General features: G+C 43.7%; 1 protein-coding gene across 3 annotated transcripts in view; it reads right to left on the bottom strand.

The window, feature by feature from the left end:
• The window catches only part of SYT16 (synaptotagmin 16), a 138,087-nt gene that overhangs the window by 83,621 nt on the left and 39,904 nt on the right, over window positions 1-14,562 (bottom strand). Inside the window, exon 1 of one of the 3 annotated variants that reach the window (XM_075926370.2) lies at window positions 8,422-8,762. The exons of 1 other annotated variant lie outside the window; for it this stretch is intronic. The gene's annotated coding sequence lies outside the window, so the exon portion shown is untranslated. Of the gene's footprint in view, window positions 1-8,421; window positions 8,763-14,562 lie in introns of those variants that run through there. One more of the 3 variants, XM_075926369.2, reaches the window with a different exon arrangement.

Genomic DNA, 14,562 nt, shown 5'->3' with positions numbered 1-14,562 from the left:
ATTCATGTAAAGGTTACCTTGGATGGCTTTCTGTGTCACGGCTCCCCTAACCCTTCTGCATTCCTTGGCATAAGGGGTATGGTCAAGAAAGTGGATAGGATGGGGCAGTGCTATTGTACTCCTACTATTTTCACCTGCTGCAACAGCTGTTAGGTGCTAAGATAAGCTAAGCAGAAGAGAGAGCAGCCTTGTGCACAACACGGGAATAGGAGGAGGCGCAAGGCCAGCATGAAGCCTCCTTTGAACGTCCCCCACTCGACCCCCGCCTTCTCAGACATCAGAGCTGACAGGAGAAAGAAGCTTCCAATCTGTCAATGCTCCCAGGTTCTAGACCCTGAGCGTGGATAAGTCAACCTGAGTCCTCCAGATGAGTCTCCATTCGCTGGCTTCCTTATTCTCCCACTGATAGGGTGCTGTGACAGGGCGCTCGCCCTGCACTGGCCCTTTAAGGGCAGACCCCGGCCTGAACCAGGGCCAGGGAGATTAGCCCAGCTGAGGCTGTACTAGTCCATTAGGGCCCAGCTGGGCGCTATAATAGAGGATGGGCTGCTGCTGTGAGAGGGAAGCAGTGAGAACCTGGCTGCTGAGGGAGGAGGAGGCTCCCTGGAGCTAGGGCAGGGCTGGGGGAGGCCAGGCAGGGCTAGGGGAGCTCTGGCCAGCAAATCCTCAGACTGCAGGGCTTGAAAGAAGGCCCGATGAAGGAACATCGACCCCCAGAAGGGGGGCTCAGAGACAGACTTGGGCACTGCCGGAGGGCAGTGTGGCGAAGAGGACGCCGCAGCCGGGAGTAAAGAGGGGAGACACCACCCCAGAGAAGGCACCCTACCTGCCGAGGGAGCCAATTCCTGAGGACAGACGGCAGGGGGGTTACGGTGGTGAGTGAACCCCCTCACAGGTGCCCAATCTGCCTTTGATGGTGTAAAGAGCATGCAGTCTAACTCTGCTCAGAGCAGGTGTAAATATCACGGTGATACACACACCTATGCTGCCTTGTCTACAATCACTGCACCCTTTGATGGGGCTTCCAGGCTGCTCGCAGAAATGGTCAGCTTCCCAGAAGAATAACATAGTGCAGACAAAGACCCCTGGCCTTCACTTTGTGGTCTGTGTAAAGCAACTTTGTACTGTGGCTGTCTGAAGGAACTGTTGGGACACTCAGGAACAAGCTCTGACTTGGGACCCATCCAACAAGGGTGCAGCTGCTCTAAGAGTGGAGGAGGTTATGTTTGACAAACAGGTGTGAAATGCCCTTTCTCTTACACTGGACAACAGAGTGTGGATACCTGCCTGTTTGCTGCCGGGGCAAAAAGGGCAAGACTTGTGGAGAAAGTGGAGGGCATCCATGCTGCAGTGGATGAATTTATTCCAGCAATAAACCGCAATAAGGGTTATGTGGAAAACCAGGGCCACTCTGTTCTCCCCTTTACCCAGACAGACTAGTTCAAAAGTGGGAGGCAACTGTCATCAGAACTCATCAAAAGCGTCTCTTTTTCTGCATGTGGGAGCTCTCCCGCTGGAGAGTCTACAGTGAAAAATCTTATTCCAGTTCATCACAAGCTGGCCTCCCAAGGGTTAAATTCTGAATCAAATCTTATTTCAGACAATGGTTCTTTAATTCCAATTGATTCCAAGCTTTCTGCCATACGAGTGTTTACTGGTACTTTTTAATTACACCCCCCCCCAAATTGTCTGTTTTACTGTCTGCGCTAATAACATTTCATTATATATTTGGAGTAAGCTATTATTTTCCTGCTGGTTCCCATGGCATTCTTCATTATCCACTGATAATTGTCTAGCATGCACACAGGACTGTGAACTAAGTAGGCTGCTGTGTGGGCAGAAGTTCCAGGGAATGCTGCGTGGCATTAGAAATGAGCATTATTATTATTGTGGTGTATTAGAAAGTTTCCACCTACTTGCATGCCCACATAATTTGCTGCACATCATCCCTATCAACAAAGTCACTGTGCAACGAAGCACAGGAGGCCAGCGGTACGGCACTTTATGCTTGGCAATCAGCAGCAGCTACTGAGGGAAGATGGTGCAGGGCCAAATAACTACAGCAGTGACAGTGGAGGAACAGGTCTGCCAGTGGAGTAACGAAAGCAGAGAGGGCCTGCGACAAAGTTCCATTTATTCTTTGCCTATAGTGCACCAATCTCAGGATACAATCTGGGAACACCCCATCTGCCTGCAGGCCGGGGTCAAATTGATAAAAGGGAAATAGTGGAATGCATGCATTCTGGAGTGAATTTACAGAACTAACAACTGTCTCGAGGGGGTTGTTAGTCAGGGCTAAATGCTAATTCGACTTTAACAACATCCTGAAGAATCCACATCTCTGGGACCTCAAGAAGTGCTCTGGAGGCTATTAAAGCACCCACCAGAGTACTGTACAGAGAATTCCACAAATTTAGGTCAAGACAGAGTTGTAGGAGCAACTTCCTTACAAAGCAAACTGCTATACCGGGGAGCACACATGACTGATGCTCTGAGCCGCGGTTATCAGCATGGAGCAGGTGGCACTTTTGTTCATGTGCGCTGCATACACAATGTACAAACACTTCAGAAATAAAATGTGTGTTTTCACAGGCTTGCAGCTCTCTTCTGATATCCATCTGAAATAAGACAGAGCCTGACCCTTCACAGCCGCTCCCGCTCCGGGATGAAACGGTTGCATAACTCTTCTGTAAATATATTACCAGAAATTAAATCAAACAGACCAAGTTCAGCTGTAGAATGGGAGGGTACAATTCCCATTTCAGGTAATCTGGTTTACATTTTCTTAAGGCTGAATTAGTCTCAATGTATTTTTATGCAATGCTTCGTGCCCGAGAGCAACCTCTCAGCCCCCTTTACATTGGATGCAGAGCACATCTGATTCTGCTCTCACTGAAATCAACTGCAAAACTCCCACTTCCATGGGAATAAGGCCAATTCCTGTGGCTTTGTTATTGGTAATATGGTCATATATTTGCAGGCCACCTTGAGAGGGTCATGTTGCTTTGAGGGGGTGCTATGCTTTGCCTTTTTTTAGAGTAATGGGGATATAAAAGTAACTTCTATCTATCTTAAGTATTTGTATAATCCTTGTCACCATACTATCTGAGCAGTTCAGAACCTTTATTTCATTTATTCTTAACACTACTGTGAGGCAGGGCAGTGCTGTTGTCCCCATTGTACAGAAAGGGAACTGAGGCCCAGAGAAGCTAAGTAATTTGCACGAGGTCACCTAGGAAATCCAGAACGGATTCAAATCTCCCAAGTCCCAGTCCACCCTAGCCACTGGACTATCTTTCCAGGGCCCCTCACTCCCCAGCGCTGGTACTAGAAACAGACTGCAATAACGAGAGAGGATCAAAGAATACACATGTAAACGATTATGTGATGTGTTTAGCTTCCTATTTGGGACTGTTATGAATAACATTTTCAAGTCAATAACTGTCCCTCTCCGTTATTCCAGGAACAGATTTAATTACTAGGTATCTGCTCTCCCCCTACATCCCCTAAAACAGGACATATGGCTTGACTCATCAGCCACACCGTTCTAAGTCCAACCTTTAACTTTTAAAGCTGATTTCCAGGATGGTGTTTACCTTGCACATACGGGGAAATGCTCTGATGTGTGGAGCCTTTTTATGCTTTTCTGGGGCTATTAGGACGACCAAGAACAATGACCCGTGCTTTCCCAAGAGACACAGAGTACACCTCTTCACACCTAGAGGGCTCAGAATTCTTTTTTCCATAGCAAACGTTGGCAGCTAGCAGAGGACATCTCAGGGTAACTGAAAATTAGCTACCGGGTTCCTCTAGAGCAGGGGTTCCCAAACTTTTTCGGTCCCCGTACCGCCTTAGCTTTTAGTAAACCTTCCCGTACCCCCTAGTCATCATGAAAGGAAATACATTCTAGACTCCAGAAGCCACAATTTTTTTCACTAACACTACTACTTTTGGAATATTTCAATTAGGATAATCTAGTTATTTACCAAATATTCCCTGTGCCCCATTGACAAGCTTCTCATACCCTCTGGGGGTATGCGTACCCCAGGTTGGGAACCCCTGCTCTAGAGCACCTGTTCAAAGGCAAGAGTGTGGAGATTACCACCTGATTTTCTACAGCGGTGGAGTTTGGTGATCTCAAATGCTATCCCAACAGAAAGGTTGCCAGACCATCTAACATGCAAAATGGTATCACAGCCGGCATTAATTGTCAGCCTTATTAATAGTGTTCGAAGAGGCCCCAATTAGAAAGGGCACATGCTCCAGTTCCACTGAAGTCAATGTGGCCAGAGAGAGAAAGAACTGAACATGTAGAGAGACCATTCCCATGTTTAGAGCTGAGACATATCGGTGGGTCAGCATCAAGAAGCTTGCACTATGGTTGTTTGTCCTGAAGATAAGCAGGAAGACTTTTGTTTCAAGGGCTGTCAGTCTGCAACCTTTCTTGAACACTAGTCATACTTTTTTTTTTAAGACAGCTCCCTCCGTACCATCCTACCACTCGTGCTGTATTTTGAGAGAGCGAAGGCAATAACGTGCATCACTGTGATGATACATCCATCAGTTGCCATCCGCTCACAAAAAGTAAATAAGCAAGCCCTCAACACAGACTTTAAAAGGCATATCTCCCCTCCCCAAAAGGCACTGACTATACAGACTTAAAAAGACATATGCATACACACCCCTTTGCTCTTCCATTACTCACTTCTCTCCTGATGACACCAACCGCAACATGAGCTCATTAGAAACCAACCTCTCGCATTCCTGCCTGCCTGCTCTGCACATTGGAAGCCTTGCTCTAGAAATCCCACAGACATCCCATGCTAGTTTCCTCCCACACTAACAGGGGCTTGCTGAGCATGGACTCACCTTCACCTCAAAGATAAGAAAAGCAAAAAAGTCGTTTTGGTAGTCTCTCATGGGTCCTCTGGACTTGATAAGCAATATGAGAGACACCCCTTGTTACCACCACCCACCCCATGTGTCTCCTATCACCTGCACTGCCACCCACAGAACTCTTTACGAGGGGCCTTTATTAATAAAAGGAAACAAGCATTTGGTGGGATGGGGGGTGATGTTCATTATTTTCTCTGATTCTGGGAGCAGTATCAGAGGAATGAGCTAACCCTCATTAGAGCCTTCCTGCCCACATTATTCACATTCTACAAACTCCAGTCTTCCTAGTCCCACCTCTTTGACCCCAAGTGTGGTGATTCACCACGGGCAAAGGCTGGACAGCAGCTCCCTTCAAAGACCAGAATAAAACCACAATCAATTGACCAAGGACGATGCGCCGGTAAATCTTTTGCTGAAGGCTGACTGTGTTGCCTTGGCAACTTGCCTGACCTCCATTGCTTCAGGGAGTGAAAACGTGCTGCCAATAAGAGATTTCAATTAATCCACCCTATCTCTTAGTAGTGATAGGATTTCCCTTCTCTGGCTAGCCGGCTGTGTGCCCAGCACTCTGAACACAGGCCTGGCTTTCTCCTTGACCTACCATTTAGCTCTCTCCTTAGGCTGCATTTGTCTCCTGATAGTTATGCAATGAGAAGAACAATGAGACCAGGATGTACTTATAATGCCTGCCTGTGAACTCTCTGTCCTGGGCATGGACAGGTATGTTTAATTGTCTAGAAGAGCCAATTCAGCAGCTACGGAAGGGAAGGGAACTCTGAAAATAAGAGGAGCATCCCACCTATAAAAGGGTTTATGCTGTAAATGACCCCAGGGCAGGGCACCACTGTGTGTGCTTTGCAGCACCAACTGAGTTGTAAACTCCTAGCAGTGTGCATAGAGGTATGCATCACAGACGTGCTGAACTCTATCCATTCTCCTTCTTGGTGGATTCCCATTAAACATTCACTAGTAATAGGCTATGGAGGACTTTTACCATGGCTGGGTGCGGATACCTTCAGCACACATTTTAGCATGGAGGAAGGTAGAGGAGCTGTACACTCTGCCACATAATGGGAGGGTTTAGAGCTTGCTCTGCCCTCTTGGTTGTACATTCTCCAGTCTCAGTGGGACATCACTTTGCATGGGATCATTGGCACGCTGCCTTCCATGTCACACCACACCTCCTAGCTCTCTAGAACCCAGACCAGCTACTTGGCCTTAGGCCTTGGCCACTGAGGAACACAGTTGAGGATCCATTATGCAAAAAGCTTGGTTTTTCAATGGACACTGAAAAGGAGACGGCTTGTTACACAGGGTGTGGTTTCCAGGAAACAACATGCTGTGGGAGAGTTCTGGACCTGTGGTGTCACCGCGTCCCCTGCGCCTGCCAAGTATGTTCTAAAAATAACCGGTAATGGGAGAGTACAAAAGCCATTAAAGCAAATACTAAGACAAAATGCCTGAGGCTCTATTTAACACAATGGAGTGTTTTACTAGTGCAACCTCCTTCTAAACAACAACTGGCATGTGACCTTTCACGGACACATGCACATAATGAACCTGCTGGCTTGTTACAGGATGACTTGGTGGGAAAAAATTGCCCTGGGAAAGGTAGAGGCTACATCAGCATTTAGCTAGCTGAGGGAGTTCCAAACCAATCAAAGGAAGGGAAATGTTGAAAGCATGGAAAAATAGGAAAAGAAGCTGGTTTTAATGGTTGGGAGAACAACTGATTCTCTACATGTTCCTCCCACCTTCCCTTGACATCCCTTTGCCTTGTCTCCTGCAGTGCAAGATTGAGCAATCCCTGCATAATCAATGGAGTTCAACCACAGATGAGTCTGACTCCGTGTATTTGCTACTAGAGGGGAGAATCTCAAAGCCACTGAAGTCAAAAGGGAAGTTTTGCCACAGAGTTTAGTGGGAGCACGAGGAGGCTCAGAGCACACAACTGCTGATTCATTATTTATTATCATAGCACCTGGGAGCTCCAGTCCTGGCCCAAAACTCCACTGTGCTAGGTGCTGAACAAAACACAGAACAAAAGAGACATTCCCTGTCCCTAAAGAGCTGGCAATCTAAGTATCAAAGAGAAAACAGATGGCTCTAGAAGAATGAAGAAACACAAGGAAAACAATGAGACAATATTGGTCGGCATCATAGACACTAACATTGTTAAGTTGGTTATAGTTTTAAGAAGGGATTTAACAGAGGATAATGAGATAGTTTGGTTGCTATTTACAAGAAGCACCCCCCAGTTGTGAGGAGAGGCATGGGAAAAAGCATAAAGGTGTTCTGTTTGACAATTTGGCAAGAGGACAGTGAAGGCTAGCACTGGGCACTGATCAGAGGAGAGTATCAACATCTCAATACTGAATGACAGATGAAAGGTTGGTGGGGATAGGCTGTGAAAGGCCTTAAAATTGCATTTTATGTAATAGAGAAGGGGGTACCAATGCAGGGACATAAAGAAAGAGGTGACAGGGTTCAAGGGACAGGCTAGGAAAAATGACTGTGCAAGTTACTTCAGAGACAGCTATGCCCATTCTGAAAATATTATATTATATACACATAAAACTCGTGACATGTATGAACTTTCCAGCCAGAATCATAATCCCTTTAATTTATAAGGGACTTCACGTATATACCTTCCTATAAACACAAGGCCCCTTATACATGAAAGGAATTGTGATTCTGGCTGGAAAAATTCTTGTATATCAGGAGATTTCAAAAGCAACACCCAACAGTTTTGCAAACAACACATGCTATGTATGTAGGACCATTCTCGTGGTCAGCATCTGCATACAATATACCTTAAGAAACAGAGAGAGGTGGGGAAAAAATAAGGACCTCTAAATGAACTACATTCAATGAGAAGTTAATTAATATCACATCTACACATTTTACAGGCTTTTGTATTTCCAATATATGCTATCTTCCACCTATTGTATGAATATCCCCAGAATATAATTATAAAAACTTTCAAAAGTAACTTACAATAATCCTGGGACATTTAACAGAAAGAAATATATACTATGGAGTGTTTTTTTTATTTTACACGCATTCTGGCTTCATCCAACTATTATTCTACATTTGGGCCCTATTAAAAAGGCAGTGCTGTGTTCTTAAGTCATTCACAAATAACTACATGTATTCGTGTTTCTCCCTATACAATGATCTGAGGATACATTTTCTCTCTGAGGAGGAGGTTAACACCTGTGTTTATCTTATACATACACCCAGCATTACTGCTTTATTGTTCCATAATAAAGATGGAAGTGCTTCTGTAATGACAATACAAAATAATAAATATAAGAAAAAAGGGAATTGATGCTTTATATTTGGTTATCTGAGGCTTCTTCTGGCAGTTAGAAACATACATCTGTTTGTGGTTCTAAATACAAAGTAACACCGGTATTTGAAACACAAGATTTATTTTAAAGCTATATCGCTAATGAGGTTACAGAATGAAAAAGTTTGCTTCACCAGGAAGTATCTATGGAACATTCAAAAGACTGGACTTACCTATTTTCCCTTAAAGCAGCAGGACAAGTCAAACAACAAGTGAAATTTCCCAAGTATGCTTTCTTCACTGATGTTGCATATGTTGTGACTAATATGACTACTAGGTCAAGAGTGGTTCCTTGGTTTTCAATCCAGAACAGGCTCCTAAATACTGATTTCCTTTTGGATCTGTTGAGTTCACACCAGCTGAACAGACGACAGCCATACAGACCCACATTTCACAAATAGGAGTGGTGCTTTCTCGCACCCTCTCCGTACTAGATGATTAACTGTCCCAGAGAACAAGGAAGACTGCTAGTTCATAAACATGTGACAATCACCAAAGGAATGTTAGCCAAAGAAGTGGCAGAGAAAGCAGACTGAATCACTCCCAATTGTGACTGCTTATCTACTTCTTCCCCAACGATAATATTTCCTGAACATGTAGTCACCTGTCTGGGTATTAGCACTTCCTTGAATTGGCCAATTTTCTTGCTGGCAAATTTACACCCCCCCCCCCAAAAAAAAAAAAAACTTAATTCAACTTTCCAGCGCAAGAACATAATTTCCTGTCCTGCTTAAACTCAAATTCTGGCCATAAATATTTTGGATCAGCTAAAGAAATGCATCTTTTCTACTGCCAATAGGCTCACAATGAAAAGTAAACTAACCATCACAGCTGATACTGGTAATGTTTCACCTCCAGGAAGTATTGCACTGGTAGCAAGAAACAGAAATACATTTTTTGCCAGGCCTCACTCAGTCAGTCATTACTTCATTTAACAGATCGATACAGCCTCAAGCTGATCCCCATTTCATTTACTAGGATTCCAAAACTAGGAGAGCCGACAAGCTGCCATGTTATACTTTTGTAGGTGGGATTAATATTCATTATGAGGTCAACTGTTCTGAGACTAAAAGCAGAAGCCTGCACCTGTATGGGCAGAACAGCATTGTTCATTCACAAGTGTATACTGAGTGATATATTAGCCAGTTACATGCCCCTCCGGTGCGCAAACAGAGGCAAATTAACACTGGAGAGCATTTCTATTAAAACGGTGCTTCATTGACAACAAAAGATACAATAGGCACTTCTATTTTTAAAAAATCTTTAGTGTCCTTTTAAAGGCCACTTATGATGTTGTAAGGCTGATTTCAGTGCCGTATTATGTATTCAGCGCCCATATGCAGCTGCCATTAACGTCTCCTGCATGTAGGAATCATTAAGACATAATATGGCCCTTAGTTTACTGGTTTGCACTGAAGGGCTTCCTTCCCTGCGTTCTTTAGGGTGAATCCAAACTCACCCTCGTTGCCTGCAGGGGGCCCCTTTGCATCAGAAACAGAGCAATTCCCAGTAGTGGCAATTCCATCAGTAAAAAAAACTAGTAGTCCTGTAGCACCTTAGAAACTAATAAGAATATATATGTAGTATCATGAGCTTTCATGGGCAAAACCCTAGTTAGAGCATGATTTAAAAAAAAAAAAAACCTTTAATATCTTCAAAAACAACAAGGAGTTTTGTGGCACCTTAGAGACTAACATATGTATTTATTAGGGCATAAGCTTTCATCGGTAAAATCCACGTCAACAGATGAATTGGAGTGGAGTTACACCAGGCATGGGTGTGTGTGTGTATATATATATATATATATATATATATAGGGACAACACAAGAAAGAGGGTGCTTGTGTAAATGAAACTCCACCATGTATACTGGCCAAACCAGAGAGTGTCTATGTCAAAGGATAAATGGACACAAATCAGACATCAGGAATGGTAAACCTGTAGGGAAACACTTTAACCTCCCTGAACATTCAGTAATGGATTTCAAAGTAGCCATCCTTCCACTAAAGAATTTCAAAACCGGATTACAAAGGGAGACAGCTGACCTGGAATTCATTTGAAAATTCAGTATCATCAGTTTAGGACTGAACAAGGATCTCAACTGATTAACGCATTACAAAGGCAATTTCCCCTCGCGATATCCACATTTCCACATCATCTGCTGTGAATGAGCCACTTCAACTCTAACTTGATTAGCTTTGTTACACAAGTACCCTCTTTCTTTTGTTGTCCTTATAGATATACCTATGCCTGGTATAACTCCACTTCAATTCATCTGATGAAGTGGGTTTCTACCCATGAAAGCTTATGCCCTAATAAATATATCTGTTAGTCTCTAAAGTGCCACAGGACTCCTTGCTGTTTTTGCAGATACAGACTAACATGGCTACCCCTCAGAGACTTTAATATCAGGCGCATCTCAAAGAGAGCAGTGAAAAGAGCTGCAATATTAAAGGCACAACACTGGAAATAGTTATCGTAGCAAAGACTAGATTGAAAAAAAAAAAGCCAACAGGACATTGACTTCACTGAAGCCAGCATAAGAGGTTTGCAGGAAGCAACCTATTTGTCTGCAGTTTTAGGTACTTATATTGCCTCTAATCACCATACTACCCAAGCACCTCGGCTGTGTCTACACTGGTGCGATCTCAAGCAAAAGCTGCCGCTCTTGCACAAAAACTTGCTGCCTGTCTACACTGGCCGCATATTCTTGCGCAAGTAAACTGACGTTCTAATGTATGAAATCAGGGCTTCTTGCGCCAGAACTGACGCTCCCGCTCAGAAAGAAGCCTTTTTGTGCAAGAGCTCTTCCAGAAGAGGCCAGTGTAGACAGGCAAACATGAATTTCTTGCACAACAAAGCCCTATGGTTAAAATGGCCATCAGAACTTTCTTGCGCAAGAGAGCGTCTACACTGGCATGGATGCTCTTGTGCAAAAGCACATGCCAGTGTAGATGCTCTCTTGTGGAAGAGTTTTTGCGCAAGAAGCCGCCAATGTAGATGTAGCCCTCAAACGTCAATATTTATCTTCAATACTTCTGTGAAGTAGGGCAGTGCTGTTATCCCCATGTTATAGATGGGGAATGGAAGCACGAAGAAACTTTCCCAAGATCACACAAAAAGTCTGACTAAGCAGAGAACTGCACCTACGTCTCTCAAGTCCTGGAGTAGTGCTCTAATTATGAGAGTCTAGATCATACTTCTCTATAGCCCTCCTGACTTTACTACTCATGGGAGCAGGGCCCAACCTGCCTACCTTGGGAAACCCACACTGGGGTCTATTAGCATTTGGCTGAATCCATGCAAAAACAAAAAGGCCCTGAACGTCCATCTGGCCGAAATGCTATGTATTGCACACCCATCTGCGTCACCTCTCCTGGATAGCATTCTGATACCTCCATCCCTCCCGCAGGGCACCAGAGACTTAACAGGGATTTTCAGAACTTAATTTTTTTTAAAGAACATTATATAGACATTGCTTGCAATCCTTTTGTCAGCCCCTGGGCTGCTGCTCAGACAGTTACCATCTTCTCAGCTTGCCAGCCTGATGGATTTTCAGGCTGCTGATATATGGCATCCAAACATACAACTGGGCCTCTGAGTATCAGCAGAAGAAAGAAAGGGAGCAGGCCTTGTGGAATTGTTTTTCTCTAGTCCTGGGTCACCTGTAAAACATCCAAATAGTACCCCTTTTAGTAACGGCTCACATCAGCCTTGTATAAGAATATACCCAGTCTGTAGAGTGCTTGGTGACTCCATCTGACCATAATGTGCCATTAAAAATGGAATATTCTTTTAGGTGGTGTTACTGGTCCCGTTGATGATTTCGCTTACCAAGCACTTCCCTTTACAAAATGCTGTTTTCCGTTGCTTGTAACTTGTCAAACTTTAGCCATTAAAGCTGAAATTTTCCATGATGCCTCAGGCTGAATTTCTTTCTCTCTCTTTCTTTTTTATAATTGCAGACAAAACCAGCTGTTTCTGAGAACATGGCTAGTAAAAAATACATGTTTTGTTCCTGTTAAAAAAATTCTCGAGATCTTTTCTTTGAAAAAGTCTACAATCCCATTTTCCTGTCCCTGTAACACCATGACTGTGGTTTGGAGCAGAGACTTGGGATGAGGCAGAGGGGTTGCCATTTTGCCTTTCAGTCAGCAGGAGCTGACAGATTTGGCCAAGTTCTAAGACTTGGGGCAGGGGATATTAAAGTTCATCCATGATCAGTGGAGACTTGTCCACACTGGGCATGCTCCTGCCCAGGGCTGAGCAGAACTTCCCTTGAAATTACTGCAGGCCATGATGGGTCCCGGCACCTAAACTGAGAGCAAGGAGGCTGCCTCTCCTATGCTTTCAGTGACCCTTGTCTGGTGCGGCCTAGGAATCACAGAGGAGATAAGAGCCAGATTTTGCAGGAGACTGGAGGGAGTAGGGAACAAATTAGGAATTTTCAATGGTTACATGTTTACACGCAGGGGAGGGAGGGCAGCTCCACAAGCAGTGGCTCCTGCCTGCCCCCCCCCCCCACACACACACACTGTTGCCTCTGATACAGACACAGTAGCATGGGGTAGGGCTGCAGTAACCATGAAGGTAAATCGATGAGCCCAGGTTCATCGGTTAACCATTTACATTAGCACATGCCTACTAATAATACATATCTTACAGAACATTCATCTCCCTAATACTCCAGGGCTGTCACAACCTTGGAGAAAGATTTAAGTCATCAAATCCAAATGTCTTGCGTTTTGCAAATTTACTCTCTACCGCTTGAGTTTCTCTAGTCCAGCACCTTCAGGACCTGTTGGGTGCAGAATCAGAGAACTTGCCAAAATAAAGGAGGCCAATATTTTAATGAGTGGGTCTCTCTATTTTTATTTCACCAAGGTGAATAAACAGAACAATGCTTGTGATACTAATTAGTAATACGACTGTATTGATACATCCTATATAAGCGTATGTCTAACCAAGGCTTATCAGCTCTCTTCAAAACAGTGTTAGTGTTGTGGTGACATAATTTTACTGTATTGGCACAAGGAAATAAGTAGATAAAGCATAAAAACCATGCTTATACTTAGCACTATTACCAACACTTCCACTGCTTACTGGACTCTTAGAAGACATTTAGGGGTAAATTAGAGCTAAATAAGAGCACAGAACATGGAAAGCCAGGACTGGTGGCTGTAAAGAAGTTTATAGAACCACAGAAAACTTGGCCATACCCATACCTGGACATCCAGCTAAAGTCATGCTGGATTACGGATGTTGCCAGACTAGACAGGTTCAATCTGTACCATCCTTCCCATAAAAATAACTTATTCTTACTCCTGAATTTGTGTCGTGAGCTATAATGAGCCAATGGAAACATCAGCACAGAAACCTTGCTATATAGAAAGCAGAGAGAATAAAACTCCGATCCTTCTCTGCTTAGTACTTCTCTTTTTCACCCTCCTTTTTGTTTCTTTACACAGTTGTGCTAACAAAGCTGGAGCAGAAGCTGCAGAAATTCAATATCCTTTTAAAAGAATCTTTTTTTTTTTCATTTGTCAACTATCAGCTAACCTGGAGAAATATTCCTTTTATCCCCTGTTAAATGTCAAGCTGTTATTTTTAAAAACTGGACAATAGTCTTCACATAAACCTTTGCACTGTTTTAAAGATCAAACATCCTTTCACCTGAGAATCACAGAGAGCCTAGTTTCCCTGGTAACATAATTTGCTTCCAGTTCAATGGAACAGTGTGATCCTTTTCATGGGTTCAGTGAACATAGCAGCCAATCGGTGCTCAGGAAGTCAGGTTCTCTTTCAAAGCTCTATAAAAAGTCTGTTGCCAAGGTGTCTATGTAATGTTTATATGAGCCTCTTATAGACTGATTTTAATTCTTCTGTTTAAAGCAGCACTAAACCACCAGTCTCTCAAAAAGCCACAAAACGCCCTAACCCTTGTCATTTATCTGTACTTGCTTTTTTTATTTTTAAAGCTAGGCAAGCTTCTTGGCATCTTCTCACACCATATTTTCTCCCTTCAAATAGCAATTAGCTAATTGAACAAGGCTGAGTTCAAAGGAATATCATTTAGACTCCACTTGCCCGGACGCTGGTACATGGACGTCATAGTGTAAAGAACCTAATGTAAAAGTTGGCATCTGAAGGCCTTATAAATATTTCACAGAAAGGGCTTATTATCCTTTCCCTCGGTAAAACAAAAGCATCCCAGAAGAGGGGCAAAGGTGGCTATGTCTAGACTACAGGCTTTTTTCGGAAGAAGCTTTTTTCAGAAGAGATCTTCCAGAAAAACTTCTTCCTAAAGAGAGGGGC

Source organism: Pelodiscus sinensis, chromosome 5 (assembly GCF_052426305.1).
Source record: "Pelodiscus sinensis isolate ZL-2025 chromosome 5, ASM5242630v1, whole genome shotgun sequence".
Lineage (NCBI taxonomy): Eukaryota > Metazoa > Chordata > Testudines > Trionychidae > Pelodiscus > Pelodiscus sinensis.
This window is presented reverse-complemented; position numbering and strand designations above follow the sequence as displayed.